The sequence below is a fragment of the Salmo trutta genome, chromosome 28, assembly GCF_901001165.1.
Source record: "Salmo trutta chromosome 28, fSalTru1.1, whole genome shotgun sequence".
Taxonomy (NCBI): Eukaryota; Metazoa; Chordata; class Actinopteri; order Salmoniformes; family Salmonidae; genus Salmo; species Salmo trutta.
In genome coordinates, this window is record NC_042984.1 from 28,952,954 (window position 1) to 28,968,197 (window position 15,244).

Consider the following 15,244-nt stretch of genomic DNA (forward strand, 5'->3'; position numbering starts at 1 on the left):
TCCTTTATTGGGGGTGTCTTGCTAATTGCCTATAATTTCCACCTGTTGTCTATTCCATTTGCACAACAGCATGTGAAATTTATTGTCAATCAGTGTTGCTTCCTAAGTGGACAGTTTGATTTCACAGAAGTGTGATTGACTTGGAGTTACATTGTGTTGTTTAAGTGTTCCCTTTATTTTTTTGAGCAGTGTACTTTCGTCATCATACATTGATCTGGTTTCATCCAAATAATCAACCAATTTCACCAAAAACATGATTTTGACTATTCATGACTTAATAAAAAGTTGGATGACTAACTGGTGCAACCAGCCCCTGCTGCCCACACACACACAGTCCTGAACATTGTATAGCCTATCAATTAAATAGGACGTGTTCATTAAAATAAAGAGAGTCACTAATCCACGACAATGGCAGTGTAGGGTGGCACAGTCTGACAGCTCAGAACACATTTCCAGCAGTCTGGGCATTTGTCAGACCAGGCACATTTTGCCAACAGAACGGAATAAAGACGTGCTGCCTATAGCTAGTCTAGCTGGCAGTCCAGTTAGCCTTCACTGTGTGACTGGAGACATATGAAAGCACCACCACACAAATCTTGCACTGCCTCTTCTCCAAATCCTTACCTCCCATTGGAGATATATGTACATATTCCCTGTCCTAAGCTTGGGCACCTCCTGAGTTAATTGAATTGCTTCAATTCAAACCAACTGGAATTCACTCTCATTCAACAGCTGAAGAGGGAAATGGCATTGCCTTATGTCAGGTGGTGGAAACGTTGTACTGTCTGGCATAAGACAATGGGGAAAAGGGGCATCACTGCTGGCAGTTTGCTAAGAAATTACAAATGCATAGGGAATCTTTCACATAATGTCACCTCAAAATGTATGATGCCCCTGCTGCTGATTGTATAGGTCAGATAACACTACTAAACCATGTGTTACTAGCATCATGCAGAGGAAATCTTGTCAGTGATTGATGGGGCTGCTGGCTGGCACCAGTGTGGAGACTTAGCTGTGCTCTCGTGTCTGGTTCGGGTCAAGCAATCATTAGAGAGTTCAGAAAGACTAAGGGCAAGAGACTCCCTCAACTTGTCTATTAAGAGAACAAAACAGACAGGCCAAAATCAACAACTAATAAATACAAAATGTTGTGCCACTACCCTTTCTCTTTTGAGTCCTAAAAATGTTAATGGTGAAATGTGAAAAAAAACCTGTCACTTTGGTGCTCTAAAGTTTGAGAAAGTCATTAGAAGTGAGTCGTTTGAGAGGCAGCCTGACCGCTGCTCCCTCCCTCATACTGACCAGTCAGTCAGTATGACTGACAAATTATTATGCTCACTCAGCTGCACCTCACAAGTAATACAACAAATGATCTATTACCAGTGTGATCATATACCTACAATTATTTCAAAATGCTCTGAGAAGAACAACATTTGCAGGGCAATTCAAGCATAGCCAATATGCAGTGATGACGTATTGGGCCTATAGCTTACTGCACAAACCTCATTGCTACAGAACTGTTTTTAATTGGTTAATGTTGCATAGGCTTACGTTTAAGTCATGTTTAAAAAAGAAAAATCGGAGTGGTAGATCTCAGCTTGCATTTTGACTCAGTGATCTTGATTCAGAAAAGTTGTGACCACCGGTCTAAATGTTAATAAAACATCTGAAATAATAAAACTGTCAAACATTCTGGCATGATATTGTCAGGGTCTATTCCACTATACTGTTATACGGGTAAGACATTTTATGCAGAAAGGTTTTAAATACTTTAACTACTTTTGTCCGGAAAAAAATGACTCCTTGATTATCATCTGGTGCAACAGGCATCACATCACCAGAGGGAAATCAGTCCTCCTACGCCACGATGTCGGACTCCCTGAAACACTTTCAAATGTATGCCAAACAAACAGCATTGATTGCAAAGTTAAAGCCATACAACTATATGCACAAGGACTCATTTAAAACATGTACACTGAAAATGAGACAAAACACATTTCCTCAAAGAACAGTGCAGATGCAAAGGTTGGTAAAAGAATGATGGTAAATTCTCCATCAGCTTATGTGATCAAGTTTTCCGAAAACTCGTAAATATTTACTCCGAATCAAAATTCAAAAGATGTCTGCAGAAAGAATGAGGTGTCAGCTATGATACCTTGAGTTTGAAGACATCCATTTTGAAAATTGAACTACAGTATTTTATTTAACCTTTAACAGACCTACAGTAAATTAAGTGGATTAACACCAGGTAACAGAATTATGGTAACGAGATGATGGCATGGGTCCCTAATCTGTAATACACAGAAATGCATAATTATGAATGTCATCCTCTTCATGCTGAATAGGCACACAAAGGTAGAAAAATGCAGCATCTTTCTTTAAATTTTGGGGTATTTTTCTACCCACTGGCAATTATTGTAATTTGCCCCGCCCCCCAAACAAGACCAAAATTGTTGATCCGGACTAAATCTGAACCAATCATAGACGTCTATGTTTGTTTCACAAGTTTGGACAGCACAGTACAGAAAAGTAGAAAATAGTGCAGTACAATACAGCAGAGTACTCTACTATAGTGTACTTTTCCTTATTTTATTAGGTATTAAAAAGAGATCATTGTTAAACGTCGCCATACTACCCCTCTATACAGTGTGTGTTTGAGTATGAAAGAAGAGTGAGGGGGTGTCCCTAAAGAAATTACGCCATCTTACCCATGTAACAGAATAGGCATTAGTCGCAACCAGCCATGATCATTCAGTACAACCAGTGTTTTTAAAAATGTAATTATATTGCCTCAAATGCAGAGAGAAACTCAGACGAAGAGAAATGCAATTTAACAAAATTAATTGAATGATTTTTATTTCCCTAACAGAGGTTTTAGTTGACAAGGTGTCGTCCAGTGAAAAATTATATATTAATTATACTGGAACTTTGAGACCATGTACACAGTGTACAAAACATTATGAACACCTGCTCTTTCCATGACAGACTGACCAGGTGAAAGCTATGATCCCTTGTCACTTGCTAAAACCACTTCAAAAATCAGTGTAGATGAAGGGGAGGAGACAGGTTAAATAAGGATTTTTAAGCCTTGAGACATGGATTGTGTGTGCGCACCATTCAGAGGGTGAATGCACAAGACAAAAGATTTAACTGCCTTTGAAAGGGCTATGGTAGTAGGTGGCAGGCGCACCGGTTTGTGTCAAGAACTGCAACGCTACTGGGTTTTTTCACACAACAGTTTCCTGTGTGCATCAATAAATGGTCCACCACCTAAAAAAGACATCCAACCAACTTGGCAAGTGTGGGAATCATTGGCGTCAACATGGGCCAGCATCTCTGTGGAACACTTGACACCTTATAGAGTCCATGCCCTGACGAATTGAGTCTGTTCTGAGGGCAAAGGGGGGGGGGGTGCAACTCAATATTAGGAAGATGTTCTTAATGTTTTGTACACACACACACACACTACTAAAAGTATGTGGACACCTGCTTGAACATCTCATCCAAAATCACAGGCATTAATATGGAGTTGGTCCCACCTTTGCTTAACAGCCTCCACTATTCTGGGAAGGCTTTCCACTAGATGTTGGACAATTCCTGTGGGGACTTGCTTTCATTCAGGCACAAGATCATTGGTGAGGTCAGGTACCTCACCTGGCTCGCAGTCAGTGTTCCAATTCATCCCAAAGGCCAGTCAAGTTCTTCCACACGGATCTCGATAAACCATTTCTGTATGGACCTCACTTTGTGCACAGGGGCATTGTCATGCTGAAACAGGAAAAGGCCTTCCGCAAACTGTTGCCACAAAGTTGGAAGCACAGAATTGTATAGAATGTCAACGTATCCTGTAGCAAACCTGTTGGGGCTAGGGGGCAGTATTTGCACGGCCGGATAAAAAAACGTACCCGATTTAATCTGGTTACTACTCCTGCCCAGTAACCAGAATATGCATATAATTGTTTGATTTGGATATAAAACACCCTAAAGTTTCTAAAACTGTTTGAATGGTGTCTGTGAGTTTAACAGAACTCATTTGGCAGGCCAAAACCTGAGAAGATTCCAAACAGGAAGCGCTCTCTCTGACCATTTCATGGCCTTATTGATCATCTCTAACAAAAACAGGGGATCTCTGGCATTACGTGACATATTCTAACGCTCCCATAGGCTCTCAGAAGGCGCCAGAAAGCTGAATCGTAGCGCATTTTGATAGTGGCCGATCTGAGGACAATGGGACGGGGCGCGAGTGCCCGAGTCGACTCCATGTTTACTTTCTCTCTCTTTGAACGAAAACCACCACTCCCGGTCGGAATATTATCGCTTTTTTTTTAACGAGAAAAATGGCATAAAAATTTATTTTAAACAGCGGTTGACATGCTTCAAAGTACGGTAATGGAATATTTAGACATTTTTTGTCACGAAACGCATCGGGCGCATGACCCTTATTTACCCTTCGGATAGTGTCTTGAACGCACGAACAAAACGGCGCTATTTGGATATAACTATGGATTATTTGGGACCAAACCAACATTTGTTATTGAAGTAGAAGTCCTGGGAGTGCATTCTGACGAAGAACACCAAAGGTAATCAAACTTTTCTAATAGTAAATCGGAGTTTGGTGAGTACCACACTTGGTTGGTGTCAAAATAGCAAGCCTGTGATGGCTGGGCTATCTACTTAGAATATTGCAAAATGTGCTTTCACCGAAAAGCTATTTTAAAATCGGACATAGCGAGTGCATAAAGGAGTTCTGTATCTATGATTCTTAAAATAATTATGTTTTTTTGTGAACGTTTATCGTGAGTAATTTAGTAAATTCACCGGAAGTGTTCGGTGGGAATGCTAGTCACATGCTAATGTAAAAAGCTGGTTTTTGATATAAATATGAACTTGATTGAACAAAACATGCATGTATTGTATAACATAATGTCCTAAGATTGTTGTCTGATGAAGATCATCAAAGGTTAGTGCTGCATTTAGCTGTGGTTTGTGTTTATGTGACATTATATGCTAGCTTGAAAAATGGGTGTCTGATTATTTCTGGCTGGGTACTCTGCTGACATAATCTAATGTTTTGCTTTCGTTGTAAAGCCTTTTTGAAATCGGACAGTGTGGTTAGATTAACGAGAGTCTTGTCTTTAAAATGGTGTAAAAATAGTAATATGTTTGAGAAATTGAAGTAATAGCATTTCTAAGGTATTTGAATAACGCGCCACGGGATTCCACTGGCTGTTGAGTAGGTGGGATGCAAGCGTCCCACCTAGCCCATAGAGGTTAAGATTTCCCTTCACTGGAACTAAGGGGCCTAGCCCGAACCATGAAAAACATCCCCAGACCATTATTCCTCCTCCACCAAACTTTGCAGTTGACATTCTGCATTGGGGCAGTTAAACCCAGATTTGTTCGTTGGACTGCCAGATGGTGAAGTGTGATTCATCACTCAACAGAAAGCATTTCCACTGCTCCAGAGTCCACTTAGCATTGCGAATGGTGATCTTAGGCTTGTGCGGCTGCTCGGCCACGGAACTCCCGACAAACAGTTCTTGTGCCGACGTTGCTTCCAGAGGCAGTTTGGAACTCGGTAGCGAGTGTTGCAGCCGAGGACAGACAACTTTTACGCGCTTCAGCACTCACGTTCTGTGAGCTTGTGTGGCCTACCACTTCATGGGTGAGCCATGAAATGCACCTTGACGTTTCCACTTCACAATACCAGCACTTAGTTGACCCAGGCAGCTCTAGGAGGGCAGAAATTTGATGAACTGACTTGTTGGAAAGGTGGCATCCTACGACGGTGCTACATTGAAAGTCACTGAGCTCTTCAGTACGGCCATTCTACTGTCATACTGATGTTTGTCTATGGAGACTACATGGCTGTGTGCTCGATTTAATACACCTGAAGGGGTCCACATACTCGTGTGTGTGTTTTCATAACTTTTTTTTTTACTATTATTTTCTTTAATTAATGCTCAGAAAACAAAATTATTTCCAAAACATTCATGGTTGCGCCTAATGACTTTATTTTAGGAGGTAAATAAATAAATAAATATGTATATATATATACACATATATATATGACACTTTGTTTTACAAAAATGTATTGCAGCAAACCCCGAAAGTGCATAGCTAACACTCAAGGGAACATAAGTGTTTCGAAATTAATATATTTTTTTCAAATTCTGTCACTTTTGAAAAGCTTATTAGTCTGACCCGTCTACCCTTTTAACCGTGCCCTGTATTTCACTGACTAAAGTGACTATATACCTCCATGAGAATTATGACACCACTGAGTCACCCTGGTTAGCAGTCTAATGCTTCTCACTTCATGTCAAAACCTGCTTTGGCCACATTTTAGCCTAGATAATAATGAGACCTTACAGACTGTCAAAACTGATTTCACAGACATCAGACTTTGTCCTAAAATACATGTGACAGGTCCTTCTTGGCTTGAAGAGAAACATTGGGCATATACACAGACTATAAACAAACCAGTGTGTGAAATAGCTCGGCGACTGCCGTTAGTGTTGAGGTGTTCCGTCTGTCAACCAGGGCTGCTTAAGTAAATGGACCCAGTGTATGGGCTGATGGCCACTGCCATGTTACTTTATTAAAGATGTATGGAGGCCAGGGGGGAGATGACGAAGACAGAGGCTCTCCAGGCTAACTTACACAAGTCTCAGCTGTGTGTGTGGGTGGTTACCATTAGCGTCGCACGAGGGGAAGAGACTAACATTCAACCACTTTGTCATGGAGTTCATTTCAAAAGAAGGGTTGAACTGTCATTCCACAGATACAGCAAGATCAAAATAAAATTCAGTAGAAGGGCTGGATGAGGACAGAGATTTTTTTTTTTAAATAACTTCAAGCCAGACTATCAGTATTCCATACAATATTTAACAGCCCCTCTGCAGAAGTGCAGGCCAGAGTATCGCTTCACTCCAGCAAGCTCACCAGCTCCATCCCTTTAACACACAAGTCCCACAACAGCAGGGCTTCTTTATTCCAGCGCAGCCCCTTCAAAATGGTGCCCCTCTCCCCTTGACCTGGGTCAGATGTGCTGGCCAAGCAGCAGCCACCAGAGTTAAGCTCAGGTTTCACTTTGCCTCCGGCTCCCTGGTGACAGCCTGGGTCATGTTCTCAGAGCAGGGCACAGGAGAGGATCCACCTGTGGAGAGCTGCCAGGCACCTGCGTATGCTACTGCCACCGGGGAAAATAACAGTCAGCTCCCGAGTGGCGCAGCGGTCTAAGGCAATGCATCTCGGTGCTAGAGGCGTCACTACAGACACCCTGGTTCGAATCCAGGCTGTATCTCAACAGGACGTGATTGAGAGTCCCATAGGGCGGCGCACAATTGGCCCAGCATCGTCCAGGTTTGGCCATCATTGTAAATAAGAATTTGTTCTTAACTGACTTGCTTAGTTAAATAAAATATTCATAAAAATGATGAGGGGCATCTCTACAAGTAGTGTCTGTATGAGTGCCAGGCCAGCCAGGATGCAAGTACCATACAGGTGGCAGGCTGAGCACTGCAAAGCGACTCATCTCCACTAATATCTAAGGTTGGTATTCAAGACACAATGGTGCGGATCAGGGTTCCAGTTATGTCTGTTCAATCAAACCCTCCACACTTTGAGCTGTGGAAAGTGTCAGTGGATTTTGAAGAAACTTGGATATCTACTTCAAAAGAGTGGAAAGGTTGGCAAAATAGAGACAGTGGATTTGTTAGGATAATAGTTCATTCCTGGCATTAAGGTAAGGAGAGGTAGACTAGCCTAGCTAGGGCACTGACACCAAGTAGCCAGGACAGGCCACAGGGGAGGTACAAGGCGATGTAAAATGCCAAGCAAAACAGAATATTCATTATGAGCCGCTGGGTAATGTGTAAATGTTAGCTCCTTCCTTTGCGTTGCTTTGTATTCCCCACCCCCTCTCCCTGATTAACTGGGCTTACTGATACACAGCCCAGGGACCTTTTTCTCCAGTGCAAAACTGACAAGTTTGCCATTTGGTGAGGGAAAAAAAATCTAACTATGGAAATCAAATTACTGTGCTCAGTGTAGATTACATGTGGATTTATTTTGAGCTTTTCAGCTACTGTCAGGAAGCAGCCAGTGTTTCCTTTATTCTGTAAGACAAACACTGCGCAAAACAGTCTTGTTTGGGTAGCCTAATTGGTAAGTGCCACAGCACAGCTCCATACCTGGCACCTGTCTGCAGTGCCATTACTGGTAGATCCGCTTCCTGTGGCTTTAGATCCTTAGCAGGCTGCTGGGGGGCAATTTAATACGTCTGATTGTATGACAGGGGAAGAGGAGATTCTCAGTTGGCCCAATAGAGCAGGAATATCAGGCTACTGATGTGACAGGCTGGGCTACCTCCCCACAAGCAGCGTCCTTTCCCAAGGCCCAACAGCTGGAGCTCAGGACAACACATGACTCCTGGGGAGATGACACACCGATTGTCAACCTCCATTGTGTATCAAACAATTCCACAAGGTCAAAGTGTAATATTGAGGTTGATGCTGCCATTACTGTAGGCTTAAGGTTGCTACAAGCTTTCCTCAGTCAAACGACTCGCATGGGCAGTTTTGTCCACATCGTCGTTGCGTTCCACACAGAGGAAGTCCGCCTTGTGTAGTGTATATCCATTAGGGGGCTTGGGGAACCAGACTAGCTTACCAAGCAAGAAGGCACTCTGCAGCTAGTGACGACATTCAAACTTCCGGATCCGGTGGTTATGCCTTTGTTTACAAATGCTAGCTAGCTACCTACATGTTTGTCTAGTCTGGTGTTCTATGCTTCAACACTACTTTTTAGCCTAGGAAACATGTCTCTATGAATTGCAACAGCAAGAGCTTGAACTGTTCTTACTACTCGACAGAGAAAATGGAAGGTTCGTCCACTGAACACTTCAAGAGGAGATGAAGAAAACATATCTCCGTTAAAAAACACTGGCTTGATTTTACTGTGTGTGAGGGGCAAGGTTTTCATATAGTTTGCAGGCCAATAGCACATTAACAGTCCTCAATACATTTTCTGACTTCCATCTTGTGTCAACAGCTTTATAATTTATGACATATACAGTGTCTTCGGAAAGTATTCAGACGCCTTGACTTTTTCCACTTTTTTAGGTTACAGCCTTATTCTAAAATGGATTAAAAAGTCCCCCCCCCCCCCTCAATCTACACACAATACCCTAAAATGACAAAACAAAAACAGGCTTAGAAATGTTTACAAATAAACTGAAAAATTACATTTACATAAGTATTCAGACCTTTGACTCAGTACTTTGTTAAAGCACCTTTGGCAGCAATTACAGCAGAATCTTCTTCTGTATGACACTACAAGTTTGGCACACCTGTATTTGGGGATTTTCTCCCATTCTTCTCTGCAGATCCTCTCAAGCTCTGTCAGGTTGGATGGGGAGCGTTGCTGCACAGCCATTTTCAGGTCTCTCCAGAGATGTTCGATCTGGTTTAAGTCCGGGCTATGGCTGGGCCACTCAATGACATTCAGAGACTTGTCCCGAAGCCACTAGTGTGTTATCTTGGCTGTGTTCTTTAGGGTCGTTGTCCTGTTGGAAGGTGAACCTTCGCTCCAGTCCCTGCCACTGAAAAACATCCCCACAGCATGATGCCGCCACCACCACCACACTTCACCGTAGGGATGGTTCCAGGTTTCCTCCAGACGTGAGCCGTGGCATTTAGGCCAAAGAGTTAAATCTTGGTTTAATCAGACCAGAGAATCTTGTTTCTCATGGTCTGAGAGTCCTTTAGGTGCTATTTGGCAAACTCCAAGTGGACTGTCATGTGCATTTTACTAAGGAGTAGCTTCTGTCTGGCCACTCTACCATCAAGGCCTGATTGGTGGAGTGCTGCAGAGATGGTTATCCTTCTGCAAGGTTCTCCCATCTCCAGAGGAACTCGAGCTCTGTCAGTGACCATTGGGGTCTTGGTCACCTCCCTAACCAAGGCCCTTCTCCCCCTGATTGCTCAGTTGGGCCGGATGGCCAGCTCTAGGAAGAGTCTTGGTGGTTCCAAATGTCTTCCATTAAAGAAAGATGGAGGCCACTGTGTTCTTGGGGACCTCCAATGCTGCAGACTTTTTTTGGTACCCTACCCCAGATCTGTGCTGACACAATCCTGTCTCGGAGCTCATTGGACAATTCCTTCGACCTCATGGCTTTGTTTTTGCTTGGGATAGGTGTGCGCCTTTCCAAATCATGTCCATTCAATTTACCACAGGTGGACTCCAATCAAGTTGTAGAAACATCAAGGATGATCAACAGAAACAGGATGCACCTGAGCTCAATTTCAAAACTCATAGCAAAGGGTCTGAATACTAAAATAAAAAACATACCTTATTTACATAACAAATTTGCAGAAATGTATAAAAACCTGTTTTCGTTTTGTCATTAGATTGCTGAGGATTTGTACATTTTTTAAATCCATTTTAGAATAAGGCTGTAACGTAACAAAATGTGGAAAAAGTCAAGGGGTCTGAATACTTTCCAAAGGCACTGTACATCTTCATATATAACCCAACGGTTACCATGAATATTATCAAATGAACATCTCTGTTGGGGGATAAGACGGTCACACATGAATGGCTGATACACTGTATACCAACAGACATAATTAATAATTATATGCATCCTGCTATGGTACATGGGTGAAAATGGTTGTCCAGCTGTAGACAATAAGGCTAGACCCTAAAGACATTCACCAATCAACATAACACAAGGTTGTACATTTTCATGTGTAGTGGCCTTTCAATGGAGACCTTCCTGTGGGTGAGAATGAGTGTCCAGCTTCAGACAATAAGGACAGAACCCCAAGACATTAGCCTCATCTAGCTCATGTACAAAGCAGTACACATTTACACAGTGACTGATTCAGAACAGTAGTAGTCTGTAAATAACTATTTGGTTATTTGTACTTAATCTAAAAGGTCTGCAAATGTCTATCACAAGAAGAAATCACAAAAAAGGAAAACACAATGTCCCTGACAAATGGGAGACATTGATCAGGAGGAATAGACACCAGCCATGGTACCATGACATCATAGACTGCCTTTTCTGTAACTCCTGCTGCTGTTTCTGTAACTCCTGCTGCTGTTTCTGTAACTCTTTCAACCGCTGCATAACGTCAGTGTCCAAAGGATCCTCAGCTGTCTTCCTCTTCCGGCCACTGGATCTGGGTCAGAGGTTGATTGAGATGAACCTGGCCGGGGAGATGAACCTGGCCGGGGAGATGAACCAGGCCGGGGAGATGAACCACCTTTAGATAAGCTGCAAAAAGCACCACCCACCTCAAAGCAGATGGTGAATATATTAGAATACGTCGCAATAACTTTTAAAACATCTCCATGGGTTCCTTATAGTTAAAATGATTAAAAGGAACGGAGTCCATAAACATCTCAAACTAATTAGCACATGCACACACCCCATTGTTTGTTTTCAGATGTTTGAACTAGCCCTGCTAATCATGTTGATAACACAGGTACTAAATATTTCCCACTCACAATTTCTCCCAGCCAGAAGAGCACCAACATGTTCTAACTAGGTCTTCTAAACTTAAGATCACAAACACAGTACAAAAGTACTCAGCTGCATGACAAGAGTACATACGTATCTGGCATATGGGGGTCTGACGAGGTTTCAAAGAAACACGAAGCCAATCCAGTTGTCGGACAATCGGCAGGACTCACACCGGCGGCAGCCCTACTCCACGTCTCTTTCACCCTTTTCAGATTGCCAACAGACTGGTCCCAAATCTTTCTCCATGTTTCTTTGATATCAGTGTTCAAATTGTGATATCTCCATCCAGCGGTTGACTTTTGCGCGCTTGTCTGAATACAACCGCATCAAAGGGTGGTATTGGAGCTCATATTGTCTCATCAGCTTGCACAGACACTCCTTGAAACTGGACAGATATAATTGTGCGTAGCAAATCTCAAACTAAAATCACCAAAAAAGAAGGAAGCTTGCAAGTAGAATGATAAGTAGTAGCACGACCTACATTGATTGCGTGTTTATATCAGAATGGATATTGAAAAAGATGTGATGTAGACACAGGGGAGGGACTTTGTTGCAAAACTCACTCAATACTGCCCCGGAAGGATCGAATCCCCGAGCTGACAAGGTAAAAATCTGTAGTTCTGCCCCTGAGCAAGGCACTGTTCCCCGGGGGCCGAAGACGTGGATGTCGATTAAGGCAGCCACCTGCACCTCTCTGATCCAGGTTAAAATGTGGAAGAGACATTTCAGTTGAAGGCATTCAGTTGTACAACTGACTAGGTCTTTCCCTTGACCAGTCTTCTCAAGGAATAATAAGTCTGCTCTCATTTTCCAGGTAAAAAAAGAGAAAGTTGAATGCCGGCCCTTTTGTGAGGAAAAGCGACATTGCAACACTGTGCTGCGCTCTGTAGGGTCCATTTCTGAAGGGTACAAGATCAGCCTTTAATCACAATTCTCAAAATTACAGCTATCAACCAGCCCCAGCAGTTAACAGAAAAAAATGTAAAGGAATAAACCACATGAACAACATTATGTAATCTGGACCAGAGGATAACATTTTCCCTATTGTTTACATACAGTAGTCCTGCCTTCTTCCCCCACCCCACCAGCTCAGAGCAGAGCTTGGCAAAGACCTCCCCAAGGACAGCAACAGAAATATGGAGGTGGTATGAAGGGCAGCCAATGGAATGGAAAGAGACCATGCAACACCTGCTGCATGGCCAGGGTGCAGGTGAAAGGATGGGCAGAGTAAAGAGAGGCCAGGTTTATAAAATAAACAAACAGTACACATACTGAAGGATTAGTGGACATATGTGGTAGCAGCAGATGATATTTGGTCTGGGATTTGGACCCAGTCCAAATCCCCACTCAGATTTCCTACACCAGTGAACCTCAACGACTTACACACAAAATCAGAAACCTGGAAAATTCAGAGCAAGTACAGTAGAAGGTTTTGCTCGTTTCTGTAGCACTGAGGAGGCATCATCGCTTGCCATTGCCAACATAACTCCCACCTGTTTGGGGTAGAGCGTAAGTAAGGGCCCAGACACACCAATAGCGTTTGCTGGCAGAGAGCACTTAGCACCTCTGAACGTAATTTGCGAACCGAGTGCCGATTGTACATGTAGAATCACAAAACAATGTGTCAGTCAGACGTCTCCAGCGGGTGGTCCCTAAAACAGTGCGCTGAGCGATTGGCAGATGAACGCTCTAACCACATTCAGTGCGACATGCGCGAGCATTAACACTTCCAAAGACTATAGCATTACCCAAACAAACAAGGGTATATTTTAAAAGTACAGAAAAAAAACAGTCCTAGTACACCTCATCAAGGGCAATTGTTTGTTGAGTTACTGTAGGGTAAGTAGCAGAGGCCATCTGTACTTCAAAACAGCTGTCACTAATCGCATTGACTTTGCTGGCATTCATTTGTGTTTTTTGATCTCCATCTCTCTTGGTTAGCAGCACGAATACACAATCCAAGGGACACATTACTGGGGGATCAAATGCCATAGCTACATGTAAATGCCAAAATAAAGGAAACACAAACATAGTGTCTTAATAGGGCATTGGGCCACCAGAACAGCTTCAATACACCTTACAAGTGTCTGGAACTCTATTGGAGAGATGCGACAACATTCTTCCACCATTTTTGTTGATGGTGGCACACTATAAACCCACTATGGTCATTTGAGACCCATCTTTCAAAGTCACTAAGATCTCTTCTAGCCATAGTAGCCCAGAAAACTGGCAGCTGGGCATATTTATACATTTAAATAATTTAGCAGACACGTATCCAGAGCGCATACATTTTAATAAAATGTTATGTACATGACCATAAGCATGATGGGATCTTAATTGCTTAATTAACTCAGGAACCACACCTGTGTGAAAGCATCTGCTTTCAATATACTTTGTATCCCTCATTTACTCAAGCATTTCCTTTATTTTGGCAGTTACTTATTAAAGGACATTATTCTTCTGCAAAGGGCTTGTTCTAACTAACCAGACAGTCCACCTCCCCATGTGACTTGCTCGGTGTTCTGAATGTCATGAGTAAAGTGATACCCTATAGATAAATACACAACCAAGATAGGCCTAGTTATGGGGAAAAGGCTGTCAGGGGTGTACTGTCGCCTAGCTAGCATCTCAAGTCCAATAGATAGCTAGAAAAGCTCCAAAAACCATGCTCTTCCAACCAACCTCTGCTGGTCTACCGTTAGCTAGCTATTTATAGTCCGTTAGGTAACGACTGAACGTTAGTAGCAAGGCAACTAAAACACCATGTGTGAAAATAACAGAAAATTAATGATATCGACAAAAACGTTAGGTTTCATAGCTAGATAGTTAACCAGCCACCAACAACCAGCTAGCTAACACATACTGTAGCTGCTAGCTAGCTGGCTTGAGAACGCACTTCACCAAACCTTTGGCTAACAAAATCAGCTAGCTAACGTTATAGCTACTGCCACACAAATGTAACATTAGGAAGCACTTTTTAGGGGGCTACACGCTCTTTATATCCAATAATTGACCTTTTGCGCCATGTTACTCACCCGTTGACTTTTGATAAAACCGTGGAAATAGCAGGGTCTGCCTGGCTGTCTCGTAGTGCTCTGAATCACTCGATTCCAATGTGCCAACTGAAAACACTACTCTGAACTGACATACATTCAAGGCGGACCTTTTCAATGCGGAAAGGGGGGCAGCTCCCATGATTTTCCATTCACCCCCCCTGCAGCATGACCAGAACGAGTGTGGTAGGAGCTATATTATGACTTCTCAGCAGTTTAAATCTGTCCTGTACAATAAAATGTTTTTAAATTGAATACATGTATTATGACTTAGTTCATTTCCCTAGTCTGATTCTGGGCATTGTAAGATCATTTGCATGATATACATGACCAAAAGTATGTGGACACCTGCTCGTCAAACAGCTTATTCCAAAATCATGGGCATTAATATGGAGTTGATGCCCCTTTGCTGCTATAACAGCCTCCACTATTCTGGGAAGGCGTTCCACTACATGTTGGAACTTTGCTGCGGGGACTTGCTTCCATTCAGCCACAAGAGCATTAGTGAGGTCGGCACTGGCTCGCAGTCGGTGTTCCAATCAGTGGAGGCTGGCTCATAATGGCTGGAATCTTTTTTTACCTTTATTTAACTAGGCAAGTCAGTTTAGAACAATTTTTATTTTTTATTTTCAATGATTGCCTAGGAACAGTGAGTTAA

General features: G+C 42.6%; 1 protein-coding gene across 4 annotated transcripts in view; it reads right to left on the bottom strand.

Annotated features, from left to right (window-relative positions):
- Window positions 1-14,682, bottom strand: part of ndrg3b (ndrg family member 3b) — a 64,795-nt gene extending 50,113 nt beyond the window's left edge. For all 4 annotated transcript variants that reach the window (XM_029719499.1, XM_029719495.1, XM_029719497.1 and 1 more), the window contains exon 1: window positions 14,569-14,682. The gene's annotated coding sequence lies outside the window, so the exon portion shown is untranslated. The remainder of the gene's footprint in view (window positions 1-14,568) is intronic.
- Between the last annotated feature and the right edge of the window lie 562 nt (window positions 14,683-15,244).